General features: G+C 40.2%; 2 pseudogenes across 1 annotated transcript; both read right to left on the bottom strand.

Annotated features, from left to right (window-relative positions):
• Positions 1-4,336: 4,336 nt before the first annotated feature.
• LOC146563782 (C-C chemokine receptor type 1-like) lies at positions 4,337-13,037 on the bottom strand (annotated as a pseudogene). Its single transcript, XR_014894275.1, has 4 exons — positions 12,952-13,037; positions 8,084-8,217; positions 6,100-6,243; positions 4,337-5,877 (listed from the first exon to the last, which is right to left on the bottom strand). The product of XR_014894275.1 is annotated as a C-C chemokine receptor type 1-like (transcript).
• On the bottom strand, positions 11,364-17,696 carry LOC146563781 (C-C chemokine receptor type 2-like; annotated as a pseudogene).
• Between the last annotated feature and the right edge of the window lie 880 nt (positions 17,697-18,576).

Raw genomic sequence — 18,576 nt, 5'->3', positions numbered from 1 at the left:
AGCGCTTTAGGGAAATGTTATATGGGGCCCAGAGTAGGAAAAATACAACCACTATACAGATGATCAGCTTGACAATCTTCTTTGCAGTCCTCATGTTTACCAGCCAGCACGGGAATCACGAGACTCAGCACATTTGTGGTGAACAAATCATAACGCTCCCATATCATAACGCTTTCTTCAGGATAGTCACACTCCACTCCTTGGGATTCCTGTTCTTTTGCCTTTCTGAAGATAAAATCTGGCAGAGACACAAACAAGCTCAGGATCCAAACGAGCACGGTCAGAATGATGGAAGCCCTCATTGTGCGAACCCTGTGAACGTGCACAATAATCGTGTAGCAATCCAGCGTCATGACAACCATGAAGGTGAATAGGCTGTAATGCTGGTGCAATATTTCTTTCGGTCTCCTTTTCAATAATTTTCCACACAGATCTTTTTTTTCTTTTTGCATACCATGATATTATGTAACTTGACAACTATCTTATTAAAATAGTATTCATATATTGAGTAGCTTCAAAAAATACATGTTTGCGGGTGAGATGATTGTAGATGTTAGCAGATGTAAAGGACACCTTCAAAGCGATTGTGGCAGTGCGTATCTTTTTACTTTTCACAAAAGATGTTAAAATCAAAAGATCTTTAGACGATATAAAACAGAAAACATGAATTATGGTATAATTTCAGTTGCAACATTAGGATTTCTGTATTACTGTTAAAATGTATTCACCCAACATATCTCAGTGGTGTCTTTTCCAACCACGTGAAGTCAGGAATTGCACTTCAGCTGCTTTTTTCGGTTTTACTGTTGTTATCCTATTAGATATGTAGAAATGAACAATCTGTCTCACTGTCAGCAGTCTGATAAAGAAGAGCACAAAACAGAAATGCAGAATTCACTTCCTGTACGTGCCCAAGTGAGATCGTTATCAGGAGTCTGTTCAACATCTAGACAGACAAAAAATACTTCAAAGAACAACGAAGCATGCAGTGACACAAATTGACACCTTCACAAAATGACTGCTGGTTTTTACCTAATGTGTCACAAAGTTTAATATTATCATTTTCACTACTGTTATTATTTGTTTCTTCTTCTTCTTGGTCTCATGGTCACATCACTGCTGCACAGCATAGACTCTACGCTCACAGGATACTTTAGTTACTTATAATGTAGATGCAGCAAGCTGCTGAATGTATTTCTCTGAGATTTTCACGATGGTTCATTGTAGCATGTCTCAAGCTACAGGAAACTCCAGCATGATGCTGCAGACACAGTGTTTGCTGGCCAACACGTGACCTTGTTATTGCGTAGTTTGACTGATTACTGTCGTGCTGCTTTCATATAGCAGCTATATGAAAGCAGCATCTATATTATAGATCCAATCACTCTGTTCAGTCTTCTCTCTCTCCCCACCCACACCCATCCCAGCTTGCTACTGCTTTAAATATGGAAAAGACCTGACCTGTGCCAGCTAGCCTGCCCTGCCACTGACCCCAAAACTCGCTACAATACCTCTTCCCTGCAGCTGAGCCACAAGCCACACTTCACCACCAGGGAGCCTAAGCTACTGTAGCCATTCTAATGCTCTAATAACGTTTGACTGATGTACACCCCTCCCTTATCAGCTGGAACAAAATGGCCTTAGCCCTATGCTCAAGGCATCACTATGGAGAACAGTTTAGGGGACACTGTTCTGTACCCTAAACTAGATTCGGGGCAGCCCTCCAGGTGAAGGTGGTCAGAGGGCTGGTCAGTTCCACAAAGTTAGGTACAAACCTGTGGTAATAACCGGCCAGCCCCAGAAACTGCCTCACCTCTTTTGTTGTCTTGGGATCCAGCAGGTCCCTACTTGTCTTTAGAGCATCTCAAAACATTATTTATTTTTTGTTTTTTTGAAAATACTTCTTAAATGTTCTGAGTGTATTTTAACATCTTATCAGGAATTAAAGACCTAAAGTTGAGTTTAACTACTTGACTTACTTAACTACTCATAACTGTGTGAAAGAACATACTCACTGCAAATGTATTCTCAGAATGAACAATGGACTTCTTCAATATGACTCCACTTTATGACGCTCATTTGAAGTAAGTTCAAGATCTGCATTATCATTCATTGTTTTCAGAAAACAAAATCAGGATACCAGTTAAATGGATGCTTGGCTTGAATCAACTCAAGTGGAAAGTTAATGACAAATATAAGAACCATAACCAAAAAGAAGTGTATAAGGCTATGCATCCGAAAGTAATGGGGAACTAGATAGAAATATCTGAATGACAGCAAGACAAAGTGCAGGTCTTCTAAAGAAAAAGATCTGATGTCTTTGTATGCTTATTTTGGTTTGTTTGTTTGAACTTGTAGGCTCAAAAAAATGTGTGAGAAATCAAACGCTTTCAGGTTGCTATAAACAAATGATGACAAAGTATCCAATACACTTGAAATTCGTAAAAGAAATTAGCATTTTATAAATAATGAGCATTTACATCTGAAATCTTGTAAGATATAATAGTATATACATATATACTTACTTCCCCTTTCGCCCCTCTACCAAAGGCCTGGGAGCTCAAGGGTCCTGCATAGTATCTTAGCTGTTCCTAGGACTGCGCTCTTCTGGACAGAGATCTCCAATGCTGTTCCTGGGATCTGCTGGAGCCACTTGCCTAATTTGGGAGTCACCACACCTAGTACTCCGATTACCACTGGGTCCTTCCATGATTGTTCCTCACCTTCCTCCTCATTCTTTGGTTTCTGCTGCCAGAGGTATTCACTGAGCACGCGATCGTTTAAAGTCAGACTGCTGACTTTAACAGTCTTAAAGTCAGCAGTCTGATGATGAGGAGTACAAAAAAACAAAAAGCAGATTTCACTTCCTGCATGTGCTTAAGTGAGATCATTGCAAATACTTCAAAGAACAACACAGCATATGGTGACACAAATTCACACCTTACAAAATGACTGCTGGTTTTTACACAACGTATGAGAGAGTTTATTATTATCGTTTTCATAAATATTATTATTTGTTTCTTCCTCTTCTTGGTCTCACTGTCGAAGATTCTACACTTACAGCACAATTTAGCACAAACGTTTTCTATTCTGATGCTTACCATGAACTTCAGGAGGTCAACTGGACCTCATGTGCATGTCTAAATGCTCCGAGTTGCTGCCACGTGATTGGCTGATTAGATATTTGCGTTCATGTGCAGTTGAAAAGGCATGTTTTGTTCTTTTTATATGAGGAGTAAGTGTATACTCATGCTCTCTTTTAATAACATGCTATATGTTAAAATATGAAATCTCCAAATTATTTGATTCTACATGAAAAAACCCATTATTTTTAAATTACTGAACTATTATTCCCAGGTAATTCTTGATGCAGTGGCAAAAACATTTATTTTTACATCTAGAAGACTCGTCGTGTCTTTATTCTTTATTTTTAAAGATTAATTTAATTTTACGAGATGAATTCAAATTCAAATTCAAATTTTTATTTGTCACGTACACAGTCATACACAGTACGATATGTAGTGAAATGCTTGGACAACTGCTCGTGACCTAAAGAAAAAAAAAGGAAAAGGCTATGAATAAGATAGGAAATAAATATGAAAAATTAAAAAGGGTAAATTTAACTAGGAAGGAATAAAATATAAATTAAGGTTAAAAATGAAATAACTGTACAACACAAATTAGAATGAAGGGTAAATTTAACTGGGAAGAATAAGATAAGATATATAAATTAAAGTTGAAAATAAAATAACTGTACAACAAAATACACAATATAGAACTATATAAGAATGTATGAAGTCGCTTGTTGCTGCTTTTCCTGAAATGTCCTTCCCCAGATAAAGAGTTGTTTTGTTTGTTTCTTTTTTTTTTCAGATATACTTCTTTAAAAAATCTATAATACTAATCTGTATAAACAACAGTAATTAGAAAGCTTAACTTGATCAACTTTCCCTGAATATTCTAACTGTTTATGAAATCCACCTCCACTAATGGTCGTCTATATGACATCATGCTGCTGTTTTATGAATGTGAACAACTACCTCCATCTCAAAGAACTTTTGATCTTCTTTCTTTTCATCACTGTTTACAGAATTTCTCATTGCAATAACAATAAGAAACAAACAAACATGTTAATAACAAAACTTCTTCTCAAAAGGAATAATGTACTTCTCCAGTGTGACAATCCACTTGATGACCTTCTTTGACATAAGTTCAATATCTGCAGTATCATTTATTGTCTTCATAAAGCTATAATACAAAATGAGAATAAGAGATGATTGGATGCCTGACTCCAATCAGCTCCATTGGCAAACAATGACAAATACAAGGAACCACAACATAATACAACAAACAAAAGAACAATATCAGGCTAAACATCAGAGAGCAATGTGGAAGTAGAGAGAATTACAATTCACACATGCAGCTATTTCAGATCTTCTTTTGTACAAAGATATACTCGGAAATTGTTGTATGCTATTTTTGATGTGCTTCTATGAAATTGCAAGGTCATAAAAAAGAAGAAGAAGAAAGTTACACATTGAAATAAACAGCAGGTTCAGTTTAACAGACCAGCAAGTTTAGTTCCGCTTGAGGAAGGAAGGGCATTAAAAAGTGAGATACTCGAGATTCTGTAAAGCAGCCAGCACAGCTAACAGGTTAATTTTATAAGTAGGCAGCATTTACATTTAGAATTTGATAATTAGAGTCGAAGGTAATTAATATACTGTAAATTGGCAGTGCTAACACACATTAAAGGCATTGAAGAAGTAATGAGTACATTTAAAATCTAACAGTCAGGGGAAGAAATTACTGTAAGTTCAAAGGTGTACAAACACATTTCGAAGGTGCCACACAGGTGAAGAACACTGTGGTATTTGTCAGATAGAAGTGACCAAATGAATGAAAAAAGTATGAGACACGGTCTGCAGTAATAACAGGGTGAAACATTCATGTAAAAATACTTACAACTGCCCTCCACCTCCTACAGTTTAAAGGAGGAGGTGATTTCAGAGCCCCTGGACATAACTGAGCTCCTCCTGAATGAGCTGTCTGTCAGATCTCTGCTGTAACCAGGCATCAACTTTTTCAGCAGCTGCAAGGCTCGTCTCATAAACCTCTCTCCCACAAAAGCCTAAATGATGGGATTCAGACAGCAGTGAGTGTAAGCTAAGGCCTCGGTCACTGTTATTGACAGCTTTACATTTTTGTACCAGGTTTCATCATCAGGGATTATTTCTCTTTCCTGAAGGAACTCCAGGAAAAGGGAAATGTTATATGGAGCCCACAACAAGAAAAATACAACCACTATACAGATGATCAGCTTGACGATGCGGTGCTTCTTTGCAGTCCTCATGTTTATCAGCCTGGGGATGATCCTGGAGTAGCAACCTACCATCACCAGCACGGGAATCACAAGACCCAGCACATTTGTGGTGAACAGGTTGTAATGCTCCCAGACTTTGCTCTCCTTAGGATAGTCACATCCAAACTCCTGGTACTCCTCTGTTTCCTGTATGAAGATAAAATCCGGCAGAGACACAAACAAGCTCAGCATCCAAACGAGCACGGTCAGAATGATGGCTGCCTTCTTTGTGCGATAACGTGCAACCCTGTGAGCGTGCATGATGATCATGTAGCGGTCCAGCGTCATGACAACCATGAAGAAGATGCTGCTGAAGAAGCCAATGTGGTGAGAGCCAGAGATCAAACGGCACATGAAGTCTCCAAAAGTCCACTGGCCAACCCTGGTATTGTGAGAGAAGAAAGGCAGCGTGAAGACGAAGAGGAGGTCAGAGAGAGCCAGGTTGAAGAGGCAGATGTCTGTCAGGTTGCTCTGATTGCGATGCTTCACCAGGACACACACCACTAGTCCGTTACCTTTGGAAGAAAATATACAATAAGTGTAAATGTCACACTGTTACATATTCTTTCTGTCTCTTTCTCTCTGTCAGTCTCATGTTGTTGTGTTGCACATAAACACACCTGCATACAGAGTTTAGGCCTAAAACGTGCTTTCTGTTCCCATAAGGGACAACAGGTCCCTGCAATGTGTAAATACAATACAATCCCCACAATATAGACACAAGAAGACACACGTACCTATGAAGCCCAGGATGAAAACCAAACTGTAGAGAGTGGCAAGAAACGCTTGGCTGAATTCCTTTACATCGGTGGCTGGAGCATAGTCTCCATAATCAAAATCACTGTAATTGCCGTAATTGTCTTCTGTGTCATTATATTCTGCTGAGAGAGAGAGAGAGTAGGTATTTATTATTTATTTATTTTATTCTTTTATTTCTCATCACAAGCAGTGAAAATTAATAGCTACAGTGTATTAGTGTAGACACATGGTCATGGTAGAGGTGAGTACAGTTTTAGACTAAAACAAAAGGTTAGTTTGTCTTCCCCCCCCCAGAAATTAAAAGAGCTGGAGTTTACAATATTCATGTCCATGTTTATTGTTTAATTCCGTCGCCCACTAAAACACCTTAAATGCGATTAATCAAGATTAATTAACTACAAAACCTCTAATTCATTAAAATATATGTATATACACTCAACAAAAATATAAACGCAACACCTTTGTTACTGCTCCCATTCCCCATGGGATGGACGTAGAGACCTAAAATTCATTCCAGATACACAATATAACCATCCCTCCCAAACAGTGGTCACAAATCAGTCCAAATGTGTGGTAGTGGGCACATCTGCTATATTGAGATAATCCATCCCACCTCACAGGTGTGCCACATCAGGATGCTGATCTGACATCATGAGTAGTGCACAGGTGTACCTCAGACTGCCCACAACAAAAGGCCACCCTGGAATGTGCAGTTTTGTCTCACAGCAAAATGCCACAGATGCCACAAGCAATGAGGGAGCGTGCAATTGGCATGCTGACAGCAGGAATGTCAACCAGATCTGTCGCCCGTGCATTGAATGTTCATTTCTCAACCATAAGCCGTCTCCACAGGCGTTTCAGAGAATATGGCAGCACATCCAACCGGCCTCACAACCGCAGACCTCGTGTAACCACACCAGCCCAGGACCTCCACATCCAGCAGGTTCACCTCCAAGATCGTCTGAGACCAGCCACCCAGACAGCTGCTGGAAAAATTGGTTTGCACAACCAAACAATTTCTGCACAAACTGTCAGAAACCGTCTCAGGGACGCTCAACTGCATGCCCGTCGTCCTCATCGGGATCTTGACCTGACTCCAGCTCGTCGCCGTAACAGACTTGTGTGGGCAAATGCTCACATTCGATGGCGTCTGGCACGTTGGAGAGGTGTGCGCTTCACGGATGAATCATGGTTCACATTGTTCAGGGCAGATGGCAGCTGAGAATGTCCCAGTTCTTGCATGGCCAGCATACTCACTGGACATGTCACCCATTGAGCATGTTCGGGATGTGCTTGACCGGCGTATACGACAGCGTGTACCAGTTCCCACGAATACCCAACAACCTCGCACAGCCATTGAAGTGGAGTGGACCAACATTCCACAGGCCACAATTGACAATCTGATAGACTCCATGCGACGATGTGTTGCACTGCATGAGGCAAATGGTGGTCACACCAGATACTGACCGGTTCTGGGTCCCCAGACCCCCAATAGCACAAAAAACTGCACATTCCAGGGTGGCCTTTTGTTGTGGGCAGTCTGAGGTACACCTGTGCACTACTCATGATGTCAGATCAGCATCCTGATGTGGCACACCTGTGAGGTGGGATGGATTATCTCAATATAGCAGATGTGCCCACTACCACACATTTGGACTGATTTGTGACCACTGTTTGGGAGGGATGGTTATATTGTGTATCTAGAATGAATTTTAGGTCTCTACGTCCATCCCATGGGGAATGGGAGCAGTAACAAAGGTGTTGCGTTTATATTTTTGTTGAGTGTATATCATGTCCCACCCCTAATAAATTGTGATACAATTTTAAATTACAGCATTTGAATTTCTACTATGTACAGCCTTAACAGATTTAACACATTATAAACATGTATTTTCAAGAACTCTGAAAAATGCTAAACTTTAAATATATAACATTTTTGTATTACTTTTAAAAGATATTTACCTGCCATGGTGATATCTCAGTGATGTCTCAGGTGAGGTCAGGAATTACTCTTCAACGCTTCTTGTTTTTCGTGTTTTATTGATGTGATCTCTTTAGGTGTGCAGGGATTAACTAACAGTCTTAAAGTCAGCAGTCTGATAACGAGGAGCACAAAAAAAGAAATATAGATTTCACTTCCTGCATGTGCTTAAGTGAGATCATGACAAATACTTCAAAGAACAACACAGAATATGGTAACATAAATTCTCACCTTTACAAAATGACTGCTGGTTTTTACATAACATATGAGAGAGTTTATTATTGTCATTTTCGCTACTATTATTATTTGTTTCTTCCTCTTCTTGGTCTCACTGTTGTACATCAGTGCACATCATCGATTCTACACTCATGAGACACTTTAGTAGTATGTCTTGCACGTATTGGTTTGGACCAACTTTTGTCTTCAGAACTACTCTAATTCTACACAGCATTGATTAAACAAGCTGCTAAAAACATTCCTTTGAGATACTGGTTCATGTTGATGTGATAGTATCACACGGCGGCTGTAAATTTGTTGGCTGCACATTCAGAACCTCCTACCACATCCCAAAGCTCTTCAGTTGGATTAAGACTGTGGTGACTGTGGAGCCCATTTGGGCACAGCGAACTTATTGTCAGATTAAAAAAGAGTTTCAGATGTTTGGACTCTGTGACATGGTGTGTTATCCTGCTGGAAGCAACCATCAGAAGATCGGAACACTGTGATCATGAAGAGATGCACAGGGAGATGCACCATTCTGCCAAATTCTGACTCTACCATTCAATTTTAGGAGCAGAAGTTGAGATTAATATGAACTGATGACATTTTCCAATCTTCAGTTGTCCGAATTATGTGGTGCAAACTGCATCCTCATTTTCTTGTTCTTATCTGAGGAGTGGCATCCAGTGGTCTTAAGCTGGTGTAGCTTATCTACTCAAAGCATGTTTTACATTACATTCTTTCTATATATTTTGGTGTAACAAGTTATTATTTTAGTTACTGTTGCAATCATTTTAGCTGAAAGATGACTGACCATTTTCATCCAGATCACAAAATATTGTATTTAGTGATTTTCTGTAAAACTGTGTCATGGTCCTGAGTCTGATGACTCAGTGTTTTGTGTTTGTTAATATTATCTTATGTTCTTATTTATTCTGGTTATGTCTTCTGTTTGGATTTGCTAGTTTTTAGGTTTTGGTTTTGTATTCCCTCTGTTCCTGTTCAGTCAGTTCTGAGTCTGTGTCTCTGCATGTGTGTTGAGTTTCCTGTTTTACTTTGAAGGTCTGTGTCTTATGTCAGTGTATTCAGTTTTGTGTGCTCCTCCGTCTTTTCTATGTAATCAGTGTCAGCTGTGTCTCCCAGCTGTTTCCTCTTAGTCCTGTTCACCTCTTGTATATAGTATCTGTGTTTTCCCTTGCTCGTCGAACTGTCGTCCATCATTCTACACTGTGTGTCCCCTCTGCCAGCTTGCCTACCTGTTTAGTTTTTTGTATTCTCAGTTTAGCTACTTTTCTGTTTTGTCTGAAATCCAGCAATAAAGCTGAGTGTTTTTGAGTTTACATTTCCCTCCATAAGTCCTGTTTGGCACTGTAGCAATCAGAATTATTGTCTGAAGGCAGATCATTATGGCTTTGCCATGGTCCAATTCATTGATCTTTATTATTATTCTTTCTTTATTTATATGGTCAATATCAGCCAGAATATATCAGATTTTATTATTTTAAAAGTAAAGGAAAAAAATACAGTTTGCAATAAAATTAGAACATTGTAATAAAAGGTCACTTACGACCAACAATGTACCTTTAATGGTGCAACCTGCCTGCAATGTCACAATCACCTCATAACTCGCTCTCACCAAAAGAAAACAGGTGCCCCTTTTTAAAAAACCAAATCCACCCCAGATAAATACAACCCCACAGGGGCATTGGTACCGCTGTAATCAAGTTATCTGACAGCACTGAGCAGCTCCTTCAGTGGCAGGCTGCGGCACCCATGATATGGAACAGAGAGATTTCGCAGGTCTTTCCTTCCAGCTGCTGTCAGATTCTACAACATGGTCTCTGCAGATGACCACACATGTGCAGAAGGAGACACACGCACACACATCGCATACACAATTGCAGTTTTTCCTACCACAACAAAGCATTTTATTCTATTTTGTACTGTCATTTATTCTATTTTGTACAAGTATGTTATTATGTTTTATCTTATCCTATTCCATTGTATTTTTTTTACTGCTCTTAACTCTCTGCTGTGACCAAAAAAAAAATGTAAACTGTATCTTAACTTACACACAGCCAGAGATGGGCAGTAACGCGTTACTGTAATCTGATTACTTTTTTCAAGTAATGAGTAAAGTAAGGGATCACTATTGCAAAAACGGTAAGTAGATTACAGTTACTTTCCCGTAGGAACGCTGCGTTACTGCGTTACTAAAACCGTGATTTTTTGCGAGAATGTCTCACGACAGTGACGTAAGCGAGTGCGCCGTTAGTGACAACAGCTGTGTGCAGATCAACAATGGATCACATATCGATTGTGGGAGAGAATATGAGCGTGCAGCGTTTAAAGCGTGGAAGTACTGACCTTACTTTCAGTTTGATTCCATAAAACGTGACAAAAACATTAGCATCCATCGTGCGTGGGAAGAAAACTTCTTTTTACAGCGAAAAAAAAAACCCTAAACTTCCAAGCAAGCACCGAGTGCGCAACGACGTAATGGGAAATTCACAGAGAAATTCGCGGATTCTTCAACTGACCGCGGCACACCTACACCAGGGTAAACCTCCGCCTACCGCAGTCCTGCTTTACAGGTGAAAATAGAGCAACAGGACCGCTGAGTCTTTGACTTTATTTATTTTCTGCTGTGTTTTACTTGCATCTATTTGAAAGACTGAGTGTAAACACAAACAATATTTTATTTTATGTGCTGAAATGTGCAGAAAATAGGTTTAAATGTTAAACAAACTTATTCAAGTCAGAGAATGTAGCATATAATTAAATTTTTGCTTGATGCATAAAGTTAAAAGATTAAAACGGATAAAACAAGTTTAAAAAAAGAGACTTTTCCATTTGATTAAATTTTGTATGATGGATTATGTAGAAAAAGTAGAATTGGGCTGAAAGATCTATCGCTTTATCACCTCTTCAGGTTGTAAATCGTGTTTTTAAAAAGTAACTAAGTAAGTAAGTAATTAATTACTTTTGAAAATAAGTAATCAGTAAAATAACGGGATTACTTTTTTGGGGAAGTAATCAGTAATTAGTTACTGATTACTTTTTTCAAGTAACTTGACCAACACTGCACACAGCAAATCATGTTCACCATGAGCACCTATGAAAGACTTAATTTCCATATGGTGTGTGCCCAAGTTAAAACAGGAATTGCACATTGCCTGACTAATACTGCACCTTGCCAAGTGAACATAAAAAGCAAACCCAAATGCAAAAAAAAAAAAGTTTTGAAATGCGAATCTTACTTCTCCTGAATGAGGTGCTGTACCAGGCACCAACTATTTCAGCACCTGCAAGGCTCGTCTCATGAACTTCTCTCCCACAAAAGCATATATGATTGGATTCAGACAGCAGTGAGTGTAAGCTAAGGCTTCAGTCACTGCTACTGACAGCAATAAATTTTTGTCCCATGTTTCATCATTGAGGATTATTCCACTTTCCTGAAGAAACTCCAGGAAAAGGGAAATGTTATATGGAGTCCAGAGCAAGAAAAATAAAACCACTATACAGATGATCAGCTTGACGATGTGGTGCTTCTTCGCGGTCCTCATACTCACCAGCCTGGGGATCAGTGTTGGTCAAGTTACTTGAAAAAAGTAATCAGTAACTAATTACTGATTACTTCCCCAAAAAAGTAATCCCATTACTTTACTGATTACTTATTTTCAAAAGTAATTAATTACTTAGTTACTTTTTAAAAACACGGTTTACAACCTGAATAGGTGATAAAGCGATAGATCTTTCAGCCCAATTCTACTTTTTCTACATAATCCATCATACAAAATTTAATCAAATGGAAAAGTCTCTTTTTTTTTTTTAACTTGTTTTATCAGTTTTAATCTTTTAACTTTATGCATCAAGCAAAAATTTTATTATATGCTACATTCTCTGACTTGAATAAATTTGTTTAACATTTAAACCTATTTTCTGCACATTTCAGCACATAAAATAAAATATTGTTTGTGTTTACACTCAGTCTTTCAAATAGATGCAAGTAAAACACAGCAGAAAATAAATAAAGTCAAAGACTCAGCGGTCCTGTTGCTCTATTTTCACCTGTAAAGCAGGACTGCGGTAGGCGGAGGTTTACCCTGGTGCAGGTGTGCCGCGGTCAGTTGAAGAATCCGCGAGTTTCTCTGTGAATTTCCCATTACGTCGTTGCGCACTTGGTGCTTGCTTGGAAGTTTAGCGGGGGGTTTTTCGCTGTAAAAAGAAGTTTTCTCCCCACGCACGATGGACGCTAATGTTTTTGTCACTTTTTATGGAATCAAACTGAAAGTAAGGTCAGTACTTCCACGCTTTAAACGCTGCACGCTCATACTCTCTCCCACAATTGATATGTGATCCATTGTTGATCTGCACACAGCTGTTGTCACTAACGGCGCACTCGCTTACGTCACTGTCGTGAGACATTCTCGCAAAAAATCACGGTTTTAGTAACGCAGTAACGCAGCGTTCCTACGGGAAAGTAACAGTAATCTAATTACCGTTTTTGCAATAGTAATCCCTTACTTTACTCGTTACTTGAAAAAAAGTAATCAGATTACAGTAACGCGTTACAAGTAACGCGTTACTGCCCATCTCTGCTGGGGATGATCCTAAAGTAGCAACCTACCATCACCAGCAAGGGAATAACGTGACCCAGCACTTTTCTCTCCTTGGGATAGTCACATCCAAACTTCTGGGACTCTTTTGTTTCCTGTGTGAAGATAAAATCCGGCAGAGAGACAAACAAGCTCAGCATCCAAACGAGCACGGTCAGAATGATGGCTGCCCTCTTTGTACGATAACGTGCAACCCTGTGAGCGTGCACGATGATCATGTAGCGGTCCAGCGTCATGACAACCATGAAGAAGATGCTGCTGAAGAAGCCAATGTGGTGAGAGCCGGAGATCAAACGGCACATGAAGTCTCCAGAAGTCCACTGGCCGACCCTGGCATAGAGAGAGTAGAAAGGCAGCTTGAAGAAGAAGAGGAGGTCAGAGAGAGCCAGGTTGAAGAGGCAGATGTCTGTCAGGTTGCACTAATTGCGATGCTTCACCAGGACACACAACTAGTCCATTACTTTTGTGAGAAAAGATGCAATAAGTGTACCTGTCACACTGTTACATATTCTTTCTGTCTCTTTCTCTCTGTTGTTCACATGTTGTTATTTTGCAATTCATTAATTTTAGTTAGTATAAAAAACATTACAGTAAAGAACATTACAAACAAACAAACAGTCTGGAGTTTACATTACTTTTTTTCACCTTTTATCACATGCAGATTTCTTAGTATGTTGTAAGGTGCAACTTAAACAAGCTTTCCACTTCCCCCATTGTCTATCATATTTACATCCCATCGGTCTAATATTGTATGTAATTAGTTCCATCTCTGAGATGCCTTCTACATTCCTAATCCAATCTTGTTGAGTGGGAGGGTCTGGTTGTGGCCAGTTCTTTGTGATTGCTTTCTTTGTTGCGGCTAGAATTATTTTTACTAGATACATGTCCTCCTTCTTTACCAGATCCTTTATGTTTCCAAGGTACATAATTTGGCAGGTGTTTGGGAGTGCATAACCAAGAATATTATCCATGTTCATTTTGAGATCTTCCCAGTACTTTTTTTTTTTTTTTATGCACTTCCAAAATACGTGTGAATGATCAGCTTCCGTTTCTCCACACGACCCCCAACAGCTCTGTGGACTTGAGATCCGTTTGCTTTTAATTTGGGGTGTTATGAAAAAACGGGTCAGATTTGTCCAGCAAAATTCCCTTCACAACGGCGAATTTGTTGAACTGTGTTGTGTTTCACACATACTGAGCCATTCTTTCTCTGTTATATTTATGGTCAGTTCAGTTTCCCATTTCTTTTTAAGGTAACAGGTTGTATCCTGTCTACCTTCTTCTAATGATCTGTAAAAGGTGGGAATTGGTTTGAATTGTTTTTGTTCATAGCAATTGTTCACTAGTCTGATTATACCCAATGGTTTTTTAAACCAGTTGGTCTTTATTTGTTTTGTGCTGTAATCCCTTACTTGCAGGTATCTAAAAAAGTCTCTATTTTCCAATTTGTATTTATTTTTTAGTTGTTGGAAACTCATTAGTGTTCCATTTTTCATTAGTGTACAAACTGCTGTAATCCCTTTTAATTTCCATTGCTTAAACGTTTGGTCCCATTGTCCCGGTTTAAATTTTTTAATCTTGTCTGAATCATCCATCCATTCGCTTCCGCTTCTCCTTTTCAGGGTCGCGGGGGGCGCTGGAGCCTATCCCAGCTGTCATAGGGCGAGAGGCGGGGTACGCTCTGGACAGGTCGCCAGTCTGTCACAGAGCCAACACACAGGGACAGACAACCATTCGCACTCACATTCATTCACACATTCACACCTAGTGGCAATTTAGATTATCCAATTAACCTACCCCCATAAGCTGCATGTCTTTGGACTTGTCTGAATCATTTCAGTAAAAATAATTTTTCCTTTAACTGGCATTTTTCTATTACTGTGTGCCATATTTCTAATGTAAATTTCAAAATTTGGTTCATTCTACTTCTATAAGTGGTCATTAGTTGTTTGTCAGAGATAAAAATTTGCATTTTGTTTCCCTCGATTTCTCTCTCAATTTCTTTTGCCTCATAGTCTGGTCTACGCCAACAAACAAGGGGTCTAAATTGAGCTGCATAAAAGTATTCCCTTAGATTGGGCAAAGCCATCCCTCCCTTACACTTCGGGAGTTGCAGTGTTGTTGTCCTTGTTCTTGGCTTTTTCCCATCCCATAAAAACCTCGTGACCATTTTTTCCCATATCTTATATTTACTTTGAGGTATAGGAAGTGGGAGTGACTGGTCCAAGTACAGTAATCTTGGGAGAATGTTTATCTTTATTATTTGGATTCTAGAGTAGAAATTTGTAGGTATTGTTGACCACCGTTCTAATTCTTTTTTTATGTTACCTTCCACCTGATTGCAGTTTGTCTCAAACATAGCGGATGATAGTCATTTTGTCAAGGTTATGCCCAAATATTTCATGGTGTTCAAGTGCCACTTTAGTTTATATTCGTCTCTAATCTTTTGATAAGGTGAATAGTTAAATGATAGAATTTGTGTTTTGGATACATTAATTGTGTAGCCCGATAGATTTTCGTAAGTATGGAATAATTGCATCAGAATTGGAAAGCATTTGTCAGAATCTCGTAAGAAAACAATGATATCATCAGCAAATAATCCAATAAGATGTTTTTGTTCAGCTAGAGTAACTTCCTCCAAATTTGGGTGTTGCTGCACTTCTTGCGCTAGTGGCTCAGCATGTAATGCAAAAAGGGTTGGTGAGGTAACTGGACTGACCTGGCGTGCCTAAACGTATAGTGAGGGTGTGCTGTGTGCTCAGACACAGTGTGCGCACACACTGTGTCTGAGGAGGATGTGCGGAAGTGCTTCAGGAAGGTGAACGCACGCAAAGCTACTGGTCCGGACGGGATTCCCGGCCGCGTCCTCAGGTCATGCGCGGCTCAGCTGGCTGGAGTGTTCACGCACATCTTCAACCTTTCCCTCTCTCTGTCTGTAGTCCCAGCCTGCTTCAAAATGGCCACCATCGTCCCTGTACCCAAATCCTCCACCATCTCCTCATTGAACGACTGGCGACCTGTAGCCCTGACCCCCATCGTAAGCAAATGCTTCGAGAAGCTGGTCAGGGACTTCATCTGCTCTGCACTACCCGACTCACTGGACCCTCTACAGTTTGCATACCGCCACAACAGGTCCACTGATGATGCCATAGCCCTGACACTACACACTGCCCTGTCACACCTGGAGAAGAGAGACACGTATGTGAGGATGCTGTTTGTAGATTACAGCTCAGCATTCAATACCATCGTTCCCTCGAAGCTGGACAGGAAACTGCAGGATCTAGGACTGAGCAGCTCCCTCTGCAGCTGGATCCTTAGCTTCCTGTCTGACAGACGCCAGGTGGTCAGACTGGGCAGCATCACCTCATCCCCCATCACACTGAACACTGGTGCTCCACAGGGGTGTGTACTGAGCCCTCTCCTGTACTCACTCTACACCTACGACTGCACAGCCACTAACAGCTCCAACATCATTGTGAAGTTTGCGGACGACACTACAGTGGTGGGTCTTATCACCAACGGTGATGAGACGGCTTACAGGGAGGAGGTCAGCGCCCTGACCCACTGGTGTCAAGACAACCATCTCACCCTCAACGTCGCAAAGACAAAGGAGTTGATAGTGGACTTCCGGAGGTGCAGAGAAGTACACACCCCCATCACCATCAACGGCGCTGCTGTGGAGAGAGTGAGCAGCTTCCGGTTCCTTGGAGTACATCTGGCTGAGGATCTTACGTGGTCAGTACACACAAACAAAACAGTGAAGAAGGCGCAGCAGCGCCTCTTCTTTCTCAGGAGACTGAAAAGATTCGGCATGAGCCCCCGCATCCTCAGGACCTTCTATCACTGTGCCATTGAGAGCATCCTCACTGGATGCATCACCACCTGGTATGGCAACAGCACCGCCTACAACTGCAAAGCTCTCCAGCGAGTAGTGCGGTGCTCTGAACGGATAATTGGAGGTGAGCTTCCCTCCCTCCAAGACATCTACAGGAAGCGCTGCCTGAGGAAAGCGGGGAGGATCATCAAGGACTCCAGTCACCCCAGCCATAAACTGTTCAGACTGCTTCCATCAGGAAGGAGGTTCTGCAGCATCCGGTCCCGTACCAGCAGACTGAGAGACAGCTTTTTCCATCAGGCCATCAGACTGCTGAACACGTCATAGACACCTCAGCTTCACTACTGGAACTTCAACATTTTGCACTCCACACTGTATATAAATGCCACTTGTTTTGCACATATTCAACTCTGTATATTTTATATATTTTATTATTATTATTATTTATTTTTATTTTTATTTTTTTTTACTATTTAATTTGTAAAAATGTGTATACACACACACACACACACACACACACACGTAGGAAAATATTTAGTATACACATCCAGAAATGCATACACTATTATATATTGTACATATATTTATTAGTTTCAGGTTGGCCATTCTTGTATTTTGCTCGTTTGTGTTGTTGTGTTTGCACATCTCTGTTGCTTGTGGGGCTCGCACACAAGAATTTCACTCGCATGTGCTGTGCCAGTGTGCCTGCACATGTGATGTGACAATAAAAGTGATTTGATTTGATTTGATTTGATTTGCTGGGAATGCCTAGCAGAGGCCCCAGTTTGCGAGATCTTCGACGCACACCTCCGGCAGATCTTCAGCAGTATTCAGAAGGAGACTGGGAATATTGAGTCGGGATGGACCATGTTCAGCATCTCCATTGCCGAAGCCACTGCACTGAGCTGTGGTTAGGTTCATCTGCAGTACGGGGGCCCCACAGGGAACGGTTCTGGCTCCGTTCCTCTTCACCATCTACACTGCAGACTTCTCCCACAACTCCACCCAGTGCTTCCTGCAGAAGTTCTCTTATAGTGATGGGATTTCCGGCTCTTTTTAGAGATCCGGCTCTTTCGGTTCAGCTCACTAAAAAGAGCCGGCTCTTTCGGCTCCGAACCGGCTCTTCAGGTTGTTTTGTTGCTTTAATTAATTTATTATTAACAATATTATAAAATTATGCACAAAAGGAATTACTAACGTAAAAAAAAGTGGTTTTATATATATATGTTTATATATAAATATATGCGGTGGTCCCTAGAGACAAAACACGTACAAACTCCAAGACACATTTCTAGCATGAACTGAACTTCCAAAGCAGAGCTACTAGATCACTTAAATTACACAATTGAAAGCATATGTGTATTCTTTGTGTATTTATACACAGGCACTCATATATATTCAAATAATTTAAAAAAAATGTTCATTTACCGGTTATTACCACACACCAAATCCGGTCGTTGGTACTTGCTGGCTTGTGTAGCCACTCGGTATAAGTTCAACACTGCCCCTAGCATCCTGGAGCACTTCTGTTGTCTTTTGTACGTGTTTTGAGTTTTTATGTGCTTCTGAGTTTTTACGTGTTTTGGAGTTTGTACGTCTTTTTACGTGTTTTGGAGTTTTTACGTGTTTTGGAGTTTTTACGTGTTTTGGAGTTTGTACATGCTTCAGAGTTCGTACATGATTTGAAGTTTGTATGTGCTTTGTCTCTAGGGGCCACTGTAAATATACTTTTATTTATTCACTCCATATAAAATATAATAAATAAATCATATAATACAAAAATCAACTATTCACATTTCAA

This window comes from Mchenga conophoros, linkage group LG11 (assembly GCF_057382185.1).
Source record: "Mchenga conophoros isolate Kocher_MC1m ecotype Shallow Benthic linkage group LG11, M_conophoros_male_GT1.1, whole genome shotgun sequence".
Taxonomy (NCBI): domain Eukaryota; kingdom Metazoa; phylum Chordata; class Actinopteri; order Cichliformes; family Cichlidae; genus Mchenga; species Mchenga conophoros.
The sequence above is the reverse complement of the archived record's forward strand: the minus strand, read 5'-3'. Positions and strand labels throughout refer to the sequence as shown.